The following is a 17,500-nucleotide window of genomic DNA, read 5'->3' as shown; positions in this document are numbered from 1 at the left end:
GAGGAATGTCGAAAGAGATTGGACGAAGGAAAATATTTATCCTCAGATCGGCAACATTCTTCAAAGGTTTCCAAGAGTGGATACCTTTCGAATTTCATTTAATAACCAAGTCATGGAGTTAAATTGAACAACTAATTAAGTGTTCTATTCTAAAATAGAAACGACTCTACTGCCGTCGACCATTGTTTTCTCAGAAGTTTTAGGTGGATCCAAGACATACAAGTCCTCATGGTCCCGCAAGACAATAAAATAAAACCAGTAGTCTGTCTTGTACATAAGTGGAAGCAAAAGCCGTTTGAATGATTTCTGCACAGAAAGCAGAACAATAGTAGAAAAAAAGCAACAAAAACAAATCATAGAAGTTGTTGAGCCTAGGCCGACACCAGACACAACTCGTAATTCACAGATATAGTTGCTTTATGCTTATCATGAGAAGTGAACAATGAAACCCGACCAAGACAAGAAAAATGAAGGTTAGTTAATACACAAAAACAACGGGAATTGCTTCCTCATAGCATACCAACCATATCCACTTATAATGACTGGGAGTAGAAGGAGGGCCGATGAGGATAATCAGACTTTCTCAATAATATCAAAAAGAAACGAAACTAATGGTAAGTGCTATTCAAAATATGTGAGATAGTGTACACTTCGTGTAAAGAGGAGACGTGGTCCGCTAATGAAGAACTCGTATCTTATGTGAGAGAGTCAATATGCTGAGGACATATCAGCTCCCGCCCTGATCAAAATTAAATTGACTGTCAGTTGTAAGAATAAAAATACGGCTGTAGTAAGATATTTATAAAATATACGTAACTAATTTCCAAACAAAGTACGAAACAAAAAGAAAATGATATCACATTTCAAACAGCATAAAAAAAAGAATACTTGTACCAACTTCGGAATGACTTCACCAAGTCTTATATTTCAAAGATCCATAGCCTTTAAGTCCTCGAATTGTCTACCATAACCCTAGAGATCCTCGCGAAAGATCTGGGGACGTTCAGCTTCGAATAATACAGTGAAGAAATTGAATAAATGCGTTATCAGGATCATCAGATATCCTGATTAACGCAAGTTAACGCTTGATTTTTATATAAATAGCTTGTTTTAGTTATTGTGTTTTATCGTACATTTTTTTTATTCTCTGTAAATATTTGTACTATATAAATCATTAATCCTTCCAGTTATATGTTGTACAACATCTTTCATCTTTCTCCACGTGTTTGTATAATTTATACTATTAAACCCATACATCTTTGTAAGTTCGTTGTTTAATGTACTTTCTATATTTCTATATCCCTTCGAGCATCTGCTGCTAATGAAGAATATTATTGTTACTATTATCACTGAGTAGTCGAAACCATAAAGTCGGGCACAGAATACCCAACTCTATTTAGTTACATTTTTTTAATATTCCGTGTTCAAATTCTGTCGAAGTTAACTTTGCCATTTTAGGCTTTATTTTATTTATACAAAGTAATTAAGAATCAAGTATAAGGATCTATTTTTCTGATATACTCTTCCCCAAATTGTACGGCCTCGTGCCAAAGTTGACAATGCTATTATCAATAGGGACGCCTGTTACGTCAAAGCGTTATTTTTATTAATGAAAGTTACATGTAGATAGTTTATTCCTGTTCCCGTTGAAGTAAAGGCGTTATAATTAGCGGTATCTACCTTTATGTATACAGACACACACATATGTCTATAAGCGTGTGTGTGTGTGCGTGTGTGTGTGTGTATGAGTGATTTTACGTATATATATATATACATCAATATTCGTATGTTTATATGTCTATGTTTGTGCGTATGTATATATTCGTGTGTAAAGAATGCCGTAAATTATTACGTATAATTATTCCTGATCCTTTCACTGAAACTTTATCATCAATTCCTGTTTCTTTAAACACGTCATATCATGCTACAAGTGACACAGTGCGTCATTCGGGGAATAGCTATTTGATATAATCTGGAAATTGTGTAAGCTTTACTGGATTATAACAGCTCCAGAAAGGTTTTTGACAGATAGACCATAAATATCGTATGATGGCGATAGAACGGGTTGAAGTAGCGAAGGAATTTTTGAAATAAAATTGGGAAATGCTTATAACCTAACGCACCTTTTATCCAATTGGTTTATCCCTATAAACGTGAATAGTCACTCTCTCGACAATTAACTTCAGTGCCTTAAAATCAAGTTGAAAGAACATTGCGACACTAAAGAGAGATACGTTAGTCCTATATCTAACTAATTATTGGCTTATGGCAGAGTGTGTAAATGTAAGTCGAAAACGAGCTGATTTTACTGCCTGGTAATGATTCCCGACTTAAGAGATTTACGTAAATTCACTTCACTTATTGCGTTAATACATTTGTGAAAACATCGACATCACACAAACTCATTGTCTTTCTCTATAGATAAACAGTCTTGTACCCTTACAAGTGAAAACAATTATATTCCTGATAGATGAGTGCAGTTGATTAAAAGTTGGATTAAAAGTAACACATCAAACTGATACAGTCTTTGTTTACTTTTTAACATTCTCTGCTATTAATTTCCCTTCAATGCCCTTCAGTTGATATCAAAGTATTATTATGAATCGTTTTTAACTTGGATGTAGCATAATTGTCGTGGAATAATAGTAAGATCACGAGTATGTAGTGTATTTTGAACGGGTGAAGCATTTGAGTGCTTTAGATTCATATGTGTGTTTGCCTATTGTATATATATTTGAGAGAGTGAGAGAGAACAAACGAACAAAGCACACAAAACAGTCAACATATTTCTTATTTAATTTCAGCTTGACACAGCACCACATTACTAGAGTCTCCTCCCAGTCTTTGAACCCTTGATCAGGTGGGTACGTTCCACGCACCACGAAACCTTAAGTAATGTGGAGCTGAGTTTAGGCACACTACTGAAAATTCCCTCAGGATGAAACTGTTCAGTCCAGTGTTCTAGCTTTGCTTTGCTCATGGAGCAGTTATCTACTTTGTCAGAATATATATAAATACGATATTACGCAGCTAAAAGTGGTTTAACTCTTAGTTCTAGCAATATATCTTCTAGCACATAGACACAATCAGTGACGATTAAATTTTACTTGTACGGTTTATATTGCGCCCTGCAACTCACATTAAGAATCCTATCTATATGTGTATGTATACGTATTCAAGTGGTATACCAAGTAACAACTGTAAAAATTATATAACATCTAATATTTTATATTTTATATAGTGTGTGTATGTGCAAATATACAGCATTTTGATGTTGTCAAAATGCCAACGTGAAGGAAATGACCAATACTATGTTTCTTGGATGGTTACTTAGATTTAGCCATTTGTCACTTTTGCCTTTCTGACCTTTCTTACCATAAGAAACCTTGTTTAACATCTAATTTGTATTCAACCTCAAAAAGAGCTAAATAATAGTAATATTATTTGCAAGAAACCATAGATGTCGCACTAAGAGCATTTAACTATTAAGAAAAACGTTTCGAGCCTACGCTCTTCCACAGAAAGGAATACAGAAAGAAACAAGGAGAGAAACAAGGAGAGAAAAAAAATGTGTGTAGTGGTTAGCGATCTCTCATGGTGAATATATATATATATATATATATATATAAAAACAAAAGTAAATGAGTATATGCATATATACGTACAGGTATGTGCATACCGACATCCACCTGTATGTATAGGTGCATATCTGGGTACAGGACATTGCACACAAACGTAGACGAGAACACACGAGCCACATAGAGAACATTCTACTTCTTCAGCTACCCACGTTTTAACACCGGCGTTTCGACGAGCTTCGGGCAGGACGCAACGTTAAAACGGCTCGTCCCATGGATCGCAGATTAAATCTGTATACGCAAATTAAATCTAGCCATGGAGGAATGTAGTGGCGGACGAAAAACAAGACAGGAAAACAAACAGAAGGCTTTACGGCCAGACGAGAAAAATTATGTGTGTATGAACGCGATGAGGCACGGAACCGAGAGAGACAGTGGTAGCGTGTGTTACTTGGCGAAAGCCAAAGAAGGAAAGGATTATTGACCGGAAGCATGTGACCATGCCGGTGTAAAGGGAAGAGAGAGAGAGTGGTAGAGGGAGAAAGAGAGGGAGGAAGTAGAAGAATGGTGAGCAACGAGAGGAAAAAAGAAAGAGAGGAAATACGAGGGGGAAAAGGAGATACGTAGTAGTAACAGAGGAAGAACAAGAGGGGTAAGGCGAGATACGTAGTAGTACAGAGGATATATATATATATATATATATATATATATATATATATATATATATATATATAATGAAGAAATTGTACAAAATGTATAAATGGATAATGTGTAAAGCACCGGCACAGTTTCCATTACCTGTTGTCGTAGATTTACTGCAGGAACTTCGTAGTGGCGGTTGAAGTAACTGTATTAATAAAATAGGAAATGGGGTCTGTAATAGATTTATTGGGTACAATACATACTTCGACCCGTTCTCTTCAGATGCATCAATAAAAAGTCTCACTAGAGATTTCTTGAGTCGGCTTACGTACCGCCATATGTCCATCAAATTCGAGAATATATATATATATATATATTATATGTGTGTGTGTGTGTGTGTGCACGCGCGCGCGCATGTATATATGTATATATATACATTTGTGTGTGTGTGTGCTTGTGTGTGTGCTTGTGTGCGTGTATGTCTATGTGGGTGTGGGTGTGTGTGTGTTGTGTGTGTGTGCTTGTGTGAGGTCTTTCGCTGAATAACTAAGATGACCATTATACAATGAAGTAGTCAATACATGTGATTGTGGAAAGTTTAATTATTTCTATTTGAATCATGATTTCAGCGTTAGTATATAATGTAGGTAAGTTTCGTTTACATTTCTGGTGTGCAATGCCTTGTGGATTATGACTTAGAAAGCGTCATACTTATTCCATTGAGTGAATTATAATGTGTACGTCGATGATTTCGTTGTTGTTGTTGTTGTTGTTACTGTTTTAGTTGTTGTTGTTGTTGTTGCTGATGATGATGATGATGATGATGATGCTATTGTTGTTGAACTATACGAAACGTGATTATGTTTCTTGGTGAAATGGTTCCCTCCAGTGATTTGAAGTTTGTAAAGAATTTTCCAATGTACTTTGGTGTAATTGTGTGTGTGTGTGTGTGTGTGTGTGTGTGTGTGTGTGCGTGTGTGTGCGTATGCATGTGTGCACGTGTGTGTGTGTGTGTCAGGGTTTATCTTTTAATGATAATGGGTAAATGGTTAGAGAAAAGTAGGAAGTTGTTTGGCATGTTGTTGCGATAACTAGGTGTGTGGAACCGATGATGATGTTTGGAGAAAGGATGCTGCTGGCCTTATCACATGTGTGTATTAAGGTGAGATGTTCACCATATAAAGTGAACTTAGTTGCTATGACATTGCGACACCACGTGTGTTATCTGTATTTTTAGAGAACCAACAACTTTGTATTGCATAATTAATAAAGAAAACAAATATTTTAGATTGAAAGGATGAACTTTCAAAATGTAACATTGAGGTATTGAATGATCCATTGGATACCGGAAATAAACGACGCTATAGTTCACAAACTACGCTACGAAATAAATGTGTGTGTGTATGTGTGTGTATATGTGCGTGTGTGTGTATGTTTGTGTGCTCGCGCGAGTGTTTGTTCGTGTGTTTGTTCGAGTGTGTGCATGCGTACGAGCATGTGCGTGTGTGTGTGCCTGTTTGTGTGTGTGAGTACATGTATGGCAAACTCAGATTGATCGTGACAACGATGACGCCATACTGCGGTTGAAATCTTCAAACAAAAGGGACAGCTCATTAAATTGTGTTGTTCTCGATAGACATTCACAAATATAGACGGCCTGATTACCACAGGAATGCCTTTGAGCATTGGTCTGCTCAGTCAGGTCTGGCCTGAAGCATTATAATCATAATTTGGTTTAATAGAGGCTTACGTCCAAAATTAATTGTACAAAGCGTACAACGCCTTTTGCATTTTGTCTGCTGGGGCCGTGATGTTTCTAAATATATTGTGAGTGGATTTCGTGGACGGAAGCTGAAAGAAGTCAATAAAGGTATCAAGTGTACAATTAATGGAGGCTTGCATGAAAATTTATTGTACAAATGAGAGTAAAGTTAAGCTCCTTAAGTAGTAATTGAACCCGCAACGATATCTTGGCTCGGAAAAAAGTTACCTCCTTCTCATTCACGACAACCAGAGAATGGTTTGCACAAATGATTTTCAACAACTGAAAGTAAGATTTGTTAGTTTTGGGTTTTTTCATTATTATTATTATTATTTTATGTTTGACTTTTGTTTTGCATTTCTACAAGTTGGATCCAAGTCTCACCCAGAGACCTCAAGAGACAACAAGTTAGAAGTTCATGTAGGTGTTATGCCTAGGGTACCATATATTTGAATTTGTACAGCGTTGTTCTAGATAATGTTTAAAAATTTGAGATCACATAGACAGTATTTTACGTAGGATATGGGCAGTTCCCATGAGCACTATCTTTTGAACTTCAGCCATTTTGGGGTTTCCTGGTATCTGAGCTAGGTAGTAATCAGCCCGTTTCGCTGTCATTCCCAGGGCACTTATGACAATAGGTATTCTTTTCGTCTTCAGATTCCACATTTTTCTAATTTCTATTTCAAGATCTTTATATTTGCTCAGTTTTTGGTAGGTCTTGACAGATACGTTTATATCGATTGGGACAGTCATATCAATGAGGAGGCATGATTTTTGTCTGAAGTCTTTCAGTATGATGTCTGGCCTATTTGCGTCTATCTTTCTGTCAGTTTGAATGGTGAAGTTCCAGAGGAGTGCAATGTGATCATTTTCAAGTACTGGGGGTGGTTTGTGTTCCCACCAGTTTTTATCATGGGGCAAGTCCAGGTTTTTGCATATTACCCAGTGAATATATTGTGCAGCTCTATCATGCCTGTTGAGATACTTTATTATTATTATCATTATTATTATTATTATTATTATTATTATTATTATTATTATTATTATTATTATTATTATCTGTGAAACAATTATCGAACAACAGAATTGCACTTTAAAATATCCATTTTCATTCCAAATTTATCATTTTACCTCCAAGGGTTTATTGCATATGTATGTAAGTTGATACTTGTACATAAATATTTTAGTTTGTGTTTCTGTTATGTATATGTATGCGTATGCGGTTGATAAGTGACAAGTCGAAAACTCGCAACCCTTGAATCTCTTTTGTAACTTTCTACCGATTAAAATTTTTTTAAATTGCATTTACATACACACGCGTTCACACACGCAAACTCACGCTCATACATATGTATGTGTGTGTATATGTAAATATAAACTCATGTGAAGAGTTCTCTTTCTCCTCTTTATTTTACCAATCCTACGTACACATACACACACACACACACACACACATCTGTAGATACGTACATTCATATATATGTGTGAGCGCTCGCGCGCACGTGCGTGTGTGTGCGTGAGTGTGTGTCGATATGTTTGTACGTGTTTATATATATATTTATATGTATACATAAACACACGCGCGCTCACACACACTCACGCACACACTCGGTCACCATACACGTACACACACACACACACATACACGCACATATATATATATATATATATATATATATATATATATATATATATATATATGTATATACCTGTGCGTTTCTGTTTTACTATGTGTTTGCGTGTATATCTGCGTTTGCGTATGTGTGTAATGTACGTACGTATACATGTGGTGTGTGTGTATGTGGTGTATGTGCGTGTGTGTGTGCGTGTGTGTGTGTGTGTGCGCGCATGTGTCGTGTGTAGGTGTGTGTGTCCATATGAGTGTGAATTTGTCTATTCTTATTTGAGATCATTTCTGTTTCTTCACTTCTTTCTCCATCTCTCTCTCTCTCTCTCTGTCCCTATCTCTTTCTCTCCCTCTCTCTCTTCTCTCTCTCTTCCTCTTTCTCAAGCTAATAAAATCTATATAAAAACTATACCTCAATATCACGAACTCATCGATATAATATATTTTTGCCAAGAGATATTCATATCAACTTCCGGTAACGTGTAAGTAGCTTTAAAATAAAAAGTATTAACTACTCTACCCTGCCTATAAATAGGAATTTGAAGAAAATTCTGACGAATGCTAAGACAGTAACAACAACAATATACACGTCATCAATGAGGACTAAGCTACAGTGCCACCACTACAACTATGATAAATACATTCACAATAATAATAATAATAATAATAATAATAATAATAATAATAATAATAATAATAATTAGTATCGGTAGTCGTAAGGCGGAGAGCAGGCAATATCGTTAACACGCTGAGGAAAAATGCTAATCACTATTTCTTAACTTTACGTTCTGTGTTCAAAATCCGCCGAGTTCGATTTTTCCCCATGCTTTCGATCATAGGTAGAATGAAGTATCAGTTGAGCACTGAGGACGATGTACTCGACTAACCCGTTTCCCACAAAATTCCAGACCTTGTAGAAAGAATCATTATTCGTAGCAGACATTTATAAGTTTGTTGAGGGGACTTGGTCAAAGAGTTTGTAATAAAAGTGAAACAATCACACCACAGACTGTTATTTTACCCATTTTGAAAACATACGAAATTCATTGTATTTATTTCCCATGATTTTGTAACCGTCAGCTACGAACTATAAAATAATTTCGTGGATTTTCTGCGTCCTACTCGCTGGCGGAATTCTAATGCATTTAAATTATTTGACACCTCATAAGGCTATGAAATAGCGGAATCGTTAAAAACGTCTAAGAGGAAAACTTATTCCGAATCCCGCCGAGATCAACTTTAATTTTCAAGCTCTCTAAGTCGATATAATAAAGAATCAATCACGTACTGGGGTCGATGGTTACGATTGACACTCCCCTTACCCATAAAACTTAAGGATTTTGCTTAAATTAGAAACCGTTACCGTATTTTATCGGCATACAAGTTGAATTTCCAGACCAGAGTTTTTAGCCAAAAGGAAGGTAGTTCGACTTATACTCCAAGACGATTTCATAAGACCCCAAAAGATTAATATAAAATGCAGCAAGATTTAGGAGATAGCGAAAATGTTTGAATGTTTTGCACTGCATGTTTACATCACGTGCTACGTCAACTCGTATGCCGGAACATGTGGTATTTGCTTCGTCACAGAAAATAAAACTGTTGAAAAGAAATGAAACTCTTTCCGTCCTAAGTTCAAATCACGCTGATGTCAAGTTTGTCTTTCATCTTTTCGGGTTCGATATAATGAAGTACTCGTCAAGTACTGGGATCGGTATCAACTAACACACCTCCCTCAAAATTTCCGGCGTTGTGCCAATATTTGGAACCATTATTACTATGGTCATCAAGGAAAAAAAGATTAGCAAGAAATCATCATCGACGTTATCTTTCTGAGCAAGTTATTAACCCCACATCAGACAAGGCCTCATATTTAGAGGGCATCCAAAACGTTCCCCACTTTCGTAAGACAGAGCTATTACTTTCTCTTTGTCCATGTCCATACCCTAAGACTTTTCTCCTTCACATGCTTTTTTTTTCTGCTTAGACCAGACATTTGCAAAAACCATGTGTGCAATGCTGTGACTTTTTTGTTATCGTTGTTGTTGAGTCTTTAAAATGCGCTCATTGAGATTTAAAGGCACAATTACAGCATTATATTTCTTTTCATTTCAAAATAATAGCGTTTTGTTTCACAACGCTTTCGGGTGTGTTTGTTTTATTTGTGTGTGTGTGTGTGTGTGTTTGGGTTTCTTTCTTTGTGCGTGTCATATTTTATTTTTCTTTACATCTGTCAAAACATTTAAAATGAACGTGGCATTTCTCGCCGTTGAATGTTAATGAGAAAAAAATAAACAAATAGTTAGTAATTACATTTTTTCGACGAAACGGGCGCAAAATTGACGAGCGACAACTACTTACCTTTCTTTCAAACAAATTGAGCAACTTGCCACAAAGAAAAGGTCAATCAATTTTGGAAGAGGAAATAATAATCATGAAAGAATAAACCAGAAACAAGAGCTTTGAGCAGCATATCTTATCACGACGCAATCTTATAATGAGGATGAAGATGGTGATAATGATAATGATGGTGATGTTAGTGATGATCTTTTCTTTAGTTTTTGTTTTTAAACCCTATTTATGCAAGATATTAATAATGATTTCTTTATCAACTACTAAAGGGTTTATAGAAAGAGTAAGGACAGCACTGGCTGATACAATGCAATATGATATGATAATGGGTTACATGAAGACATGTAAACAGTGAAAGAACAAAAATAAAGAAACAAAAACTCGAACCAATGGGCTGATCGTAGAAACCCCACAAAACCAGTCAGTCTGATTACATGGGCAAGTGCCCTCTTTTCATTCTCCTCGTTCAACCTATACGCGCGTTTTGAATATTCGGCGACCAATGTAGGTTAGAATGGGGACCAGTCCGTCACACATTGGAGTCATTGTGGAGTGATTCCTCTGTAGGGTATCTCAGCTCTACTGAGTCGAATCTTTTTCTAATGCCCCATGTTTTGCTTCCTCTGATTGATCTGAAGCATTTTACAGTCTGATGGTGTGCAACACGTTCTATTTTCTACTTTTTGTAAATATAGTTTTATATACAATTGTTCTAAGGTTGGTTTGTTACTGGATGTATTCTTGGGTTTCGAGTTCTACATTTCTGCCATATTTCATGAGGGCATTTCTGCAGTTTTTAAAATCATTGAAATTGATAAAAATCGTTTCCATTATTTGGCGTGTCACATCATCGAAAACGCTAACACTAGATTTGCAAGTTTTGTTTTCCTTTTGTATGAGTGTGTGTGTGTGTGTGTGTGTGTGTGTGTGTGTGTGTGTGTGTGTGTGTGTGTGTGTTGGTGGCAGTAGCGGTATAACTTGTCGATGTATTGAATGGATAAATAGGTTTGTGTTTATTTGTTATACGGTCTCATTTTGATGTTGTTTAGCTACTGCTGTCGCTGCTCTTGTTGTTTTCTTACTACTACTGTCGCTACTTTTGTTCTTGTAGTTGTTTTTAAGGCTTTCGTTGTTACTGCTGCCGCTGTTGCTGCTGCTACTGCTGCTGCTGCTGTTGTCGTTGTTGTTGCTACTGTTGTTTCTATTGTTACCGCAACTACTATTTCAAATTATGTATGAAACATGGTCTGAAATGTTCTATGGAAGAAGCTGAGTGCGAAGGAGCAATTTATCAAAATCTCCACCATCTCCCTTTCTTCTTGGTTCGGTGATGAAAACGACGCCATTTTGATATTGCTTTTTATGTTTCCAAAGAAGATTTTGTTTTGTTCTTTTAAAATGTAGCCCCCATAAGGCAAATAACAAAACCATTTAATAAGGTCTTGATGGTTCTGCTCAGCTAAAAGAAAAGGTAGGACAATAAAATTAACAAAATCATACTAACAAGGAAAACAATGTGTAAACTGATGGAACTTCCGAATTACGTACAGTTTTGGTGATAAATAATAACAAAGACAGCATCAACAATAAATTTAGCACAAAAGCAGTACTTTTGAAGGGTTTAGTCAATAACATTAACCCTTGTACTTACTTGATAATTGATTTATCGAATGCGAAAGGGTGATACGCAAAGTGGAGCTTGGTGAAACTTGAACTCAGAACGTAGTCAGTTGGAAGAAATGCTGCCAGGCGTTTTGCTGATTGGTTAGTTAGTTGGTTGGTTGGTTAGTTGGTTGTTTGGTTGGTTGAGGTCCCCGGAACGACTTTAGATCATATAGAGTGAGAAGAAGAGAAAAACATCATAAAAACACAGAGATTTAATAGGGCGAATGTTCATACTAAGCTTGGTGAGAGGCAATGAATAAGTGAAAGCTACACACACACACACACACACGCACGCACGCGCACGCCACACATACACAGTGAGAGAGGGAGAGAGAGCAATAACCGAGTAGTTACGGGAAGAGTAATACAGGGGAAACTTATATCATTCATTTCATTTATGAAATATTTTCTCTTGAAAAGTTTTCAGTTCATCATTTTGTATAAACATAAAAAATTTGCTAAAATTAAAAATATGACTAATATATGTTTATCATATTTCCTAATATCATCCATAGTGGAAAAACTATACTTTATATTTCCAAAGTAACCCACTGAATGACGAGTAAAGTTTTAGCAATCAGTATAATTTTAAGTGTGTCATGATTTGTATCCGTCGAGTTGAAGAAAAAAAAAACGTCCACCAGGCAGTCCTGTTTTTGATATCACCTCTCCTTTTATCCACTGCATTTGATGTGAAGATATGATAATTGTTTAGATAATGAAGTCACCTCGGTTATTACAGAGATAATTATGTTGTGTGAGAAATGACTACCACATTGCAGGAAGATTTGCTAGTAATTTAGATTATCAAGCTGAATTAGTATATACTTAGACGCTTAATGTGAAGCAGAATTTTATCAATGTGAAGATAAAATGGATTAACTTCTGCTTCAACCCATCCCGTCATGATTATGAATGATTTTAAGAAATGAACGGAGGTATGTTGAAAACAGGAAACCATTCTAATAGTAAGACTTGCAACAATGTCTGTAACATGATTACAACGTCACGTAATTTATGATGTGGAGTCAAGTTAATTATATCAACCCTATTAATTTTGGAACCCTAGTTGAGCAAACTGAATATGACATATTCAATCTATGACAAGCTACCCGTGTAATTTGAGGGGCGTCCGCCAAAGGAGTTTGACAGGTCACATGACCATGTAGACGCAGTATTATTGGCTCGAATTAATTATCTCCATGGCCCACATTAGAAGCATATCTAAAAAATTTTACAGAGATAAAATGTCTCGATTTTGAGGGATGAGTATTTTTAATTATACTGGTACTAGTAATTGGCTTATATTTATGTTATAGCCACCGGAATGATAAAATGTAAATTTAACAACGAGGAATTTGAAAGCAGAACGTAACGGCTCACGACGAAATACAGTTTGCCTGGCACTCCAGTAAATCTGTCATTCTCCAGCTTTCATAATTTAATCATAGAAGCTAAGAAAATCACTTGTTGGCCATGTAAAAGTAACTATTTAATAGATAACTGTTGCGGAGAGAAATAAAAAAAAACAACTGGAGGCAAGTAATAGCTTGTAAAAGGAGAAGAAAGCAAAGTATAGCAAAGGCGAAAGGAGCAGCTGATTGACTAAGTGCATTTCATTGGAAGCAAAATCTTTCATAAATACAAAAGGAATTTTGGAAAATAAAAACAACGTATGAGAACAGTTACTTAAAAGAAAAATTATGCAACTTGGCTACCTTATTGCATTCACTGACATAAAAAGCGTTGGCAAACGAAGGTGGTCTTTTTCGCCTGTACAAGCTTTCGTGAGACAGGAAACAACATGCTTGCAGCTTCTCACTCATGACTTTCAATGGTTATGCTGTATACCAATGTTATTGCTTCATTATTTTGTATGTTATTTTTTGTTTATTTGATTTATGTTGTCTTTTTGTTTTTTGTATACACATCTTGAGAAAAAAGAAAAGGCAAAATCCAACAGTAATCGATGAATGTTAAAGCAGAAACTTGAAGGAATAAGATAAGAAGTTAAAAGAAAGTTATGCTTTTTCTCACACCAGTCGACCATAGATTGACCAGATTTATTGTTAAAGGCGTTCCAACCGTGACCATTCCTTTTCGTAGAAGGCTATAATCGATTATATCGATCCGGCACATGAAGGCAGCGGATATTAGATTCACCGATTTTGGAAAAAGAAAAATGAAAAGGGTTCTTGAGAGGGATTTGAAGAAAACAGAAGCACAATAATAATAATAATAATAATAATAATAATAATAATAATAATAATAATAATAATAATATAAACGTATCTGTCAAGACCTACCAAAAACTGAGCAAATATAAAGATCTTGAAATAGAAATTAGCAAAATGTGGAATCTGAAGACAAAAACAATACCTATTGTTATAGGTGCCCTGGAAATGACGGCGAAACGGGCTGATTACTACCTAGCTCAGATACCAGGAAACCCCAAAATGGCTGAAGTTCAAAAGATAGTGCTCATGGGAACTGCCCATATCCTACGTAAAATACTGTCTATGTGATCTCAAATTTTAAAACAAACACAATTTTCTTATTGTTTCTTAAACATTCACTAGAACAAAACTGTACAAATCCAAATATATGGTACCCTAGGCATAACACCTACATGAACTTCTAACTTGTTGTCTCTTGAGGTCTCTGGGTGAGACTTGGATCCAACTTGTAGAAATGCAAAACAAAAGTCAAACATAAAATAATAATAATAACAATGATGATAATGATGATGATAGTCGATTACATCGACTCCAGTGTTTCACTGGTACTTAATTTATTGACCCCGAAAACGATAAAAGGCAAAGTCAACCTCGGCGAAATTTTAATAATAATAACAATAACAATAATTACAACAACATTAGTAATAATTATAAAAAAGAAGAACAATAAATTTTTAGCACAATGCTGGCAATATTCAGCAGTGGGGATTGATCTATTATATTGATCACAGTGTTAGACTGCTACTTTATTTTATCGAAATGATAAAAAGTAAAGCTGATCTCGGCAGGTTTTGAACTTAGAATGTGATATTAATATTAACAACAGGAACGTAAATAATAATGGCTTCAAAATTTGGCACAAGGATGGCAATTTTGGGGAGAAGATAAATCAATTACATTGATCGCAGTACTTAACTGGCACTTATTTTATCGACCACAAAAAATGAAAGGCAACGTCGGCGGAATTTGAACTCAGATCATAAGCATTTTGCTCGACACGATAACAATTCTGCCAGCGCACCGCATCAGAAGAGGCACAAATATTGCGGTTATTGAAAGCCTTAGCTTCGATCATGAAAGTATTTACAATATCTTCAGGTATATGTATCTGCATAAACTGCAGATACATATACTTAATGAGTAAGTCTTATTCACATAAAGCAGTAGACATACAAATACAAGCAGCGTATTATATGTATGTGTGTGTGAGTGTATAAAAATGTTATAGCTGCAACCTTTTTATACACTTTTATTTATTTTCATTTCTACATTCCTTCTCCTATTTCCCTATACACTCTTTATTTGCTTCCTTTTCCAAAATAACTCCTCATACTGAACTCTATTATTTTCCTCTATTTAACCATCACACATCGTCTCTGATGAAGGGATATCCCTAATATCCCAGAAACAGCTGTAAGACTAACTTTCACTTTATAAATGACTTGAAAATTCCACACAGCTTTGGCTTTGTTGTCTCATTATATTTAACATATACATGCTCATACAAGACCCGTATTGAACTACTCACTCGTATTATTATCGAACCGGGAGTTTAACTCCTGTCGTTTAATTTTTTCACAGTTTAATTGATTTTCATACTTTACTCTAAGTTGAAAAAGTTGCAACGACTGTAACTGGTACTAAAATGTTCTTCATGATACAGTTATTTTAGCATTTTCTACCTTGTTTTATTTTCTTTATATATATATATATATATATATATATATATATATATATATATATATGTATATATATATATATATATATATATATATATATATATATATATATATATATATATATATATATATATATATATATATATATATGTATATATATATATGTATATATATAAATATATACATATATATATAAGCATGTGCTGTTTATGTAAATATTTATATACATAATTAAATATGTATATGTATATTTATATATATATATATATATATGTGTGTGTGTGTGTGTGTGTGTGTGTGTGTGTGTGTGTGTGTGTGTGTGTGTGTGTGTGTGTGAGTGTGTGTGTGTGTATGTATATATATATATATATATATGCATGTATGCATTCATGCATATATGTATGTATGTATGTATGTATGTATGTATGTATGTAAGTATGTATGTGCGTACAAGAAGAACTTTAATCTATTGATATCCAGTCTTCGGCTCGAAACATCATTTAGCAGCTTCCAAAGACATAGTGACATCACAGACTTATATAATGAGCCGAGAGAAATAGGCTTAAGAGCAATCCTAATGCGCATCGTAGTGTTACTACGAGAATTACTTGCTGAACATAAATTTTAAAAAATTGTATCCACCAACTAAAAGCCTTAAAACGGGATCCCCAGGTTTGGGGGGGGGGTCGCTTTTCTTTCTACTTTTGAACAAAATTATCGCATTGGGCAATTTGACGTCCATTGCAGTGGATAACGCTTCCCTTTTTTTGTTTTTTCCCTGCTAATGCAAACCACTCTGGTTTGATATTTTTAACATTAGCATAAAATGTTTATGGCACATTCAATCTATGTTTCTTGTTTTAAAGAGTTTGGATGTGCTAAATGTCATAAATATCATATAAACTTGAATGGAAACCCTTCATATGAATGACGTTGGATATTGTTTCATCAACAGCGTCAGGTTACCTTGAAGATATTCTGGATCACTAATGATCCCACGTTTAATGTATTCCATAGTTAGGGCAATTTTCAGTCACATCATGTTGAGTTACGTTTCGCCATTTGCATTGTACAACGGATAATTTTTAGTTGTCTCTTCTCCATATATTGCAGTAGTATAACCTTCAAAATATGACGAGGTGTAGTAGGCTGTTCCAAGAACGGTTACACATCTTGCTAAATATTAACATCGGTCTTAAGTACTCGGGAAACATACCCATGCATAGATTGCTATATTTCACTTACTAGCTTTCCGTTTACGTTGGTTCATATGACAGATGGAATGAATAGTAGAAACAATAAGGAAATCTTATTTACTGCCATGGAAGTTAACTGCCAGATGTGTATGTAAATTTCTATTAAACATAGTTGGAAAAGAAACATTTATGATTAAGTATATAGAGGCCTATGTGTTGTCTGGCAACAATTAATATCTATATTTGCAACTATAAATACAAGCGTATATAGTTATGTGAATAAATTTCTTTTTAAAACAGGATTGCTGTGTTCAGGCAAAAAAAGATCATTTAACAGCTGTTCTGCAAATTCTATTTCAAAATTAAACAGTAAAAATATGCTAGTTTATTTTATTTTATCTTATTTATTCTTTTCTTCTTTTTGGACATGCAAAAACTATTACTTTAATATTGCGTAATCTATATTCCAATTATGTAGTCTTGTTTGTAACAAACAACCCACATCATTACATAAAACTAATACAACCTTATAAAATATTTTATAATGCTCATACAGCATACATACATACATGAATCTATACAGACATGCATGCACACGTGCATACATACATACATACGTACATACATACATACATACATACATACATACATACATGCATACAAACATGCACACACATACATACATACATACATACATACACATACATACATGCCTACATACATACATACATACATACACACATACATACATGGAACTAA

At 34.8% G+C, this 17,500-nt stretch overlaps 1 long non-coding RNA gene across 1 annotated transcript in view; it reads left to right on the top strand.

Annotated features, from left to right (window-relative positions):
* The window catches only part of LOC149133323 (uncharacterized), a 32,944-nt gene that overhangs the window by 14,454 nt on the left and 990 nt on the right, over positions 1 to 17,500 (top strand). The gene's annotated exons all lie outside the window — the stretch shown is intronic.

The sequence above is a fragment of the Octopus bimaculoides genome, chromosome 11, assembly GCF_046866305.1.
Source record: "Octopus bimaculoides isolate indiv1 chromosome 11, ASM4686630v1, whole genome shotgun sequence".
NCBI classification, from domain to species: Eukaryota; Metazoa; Mollusca; class Cephalopoda; order Octopoda; family Octopodidae; genus Octopus; species Octopus bimaculoides.
Note: the sequence above shows the minus strand (reverse complement) of the source record. Positions and strands in the feature narration are given on the sequence as shown.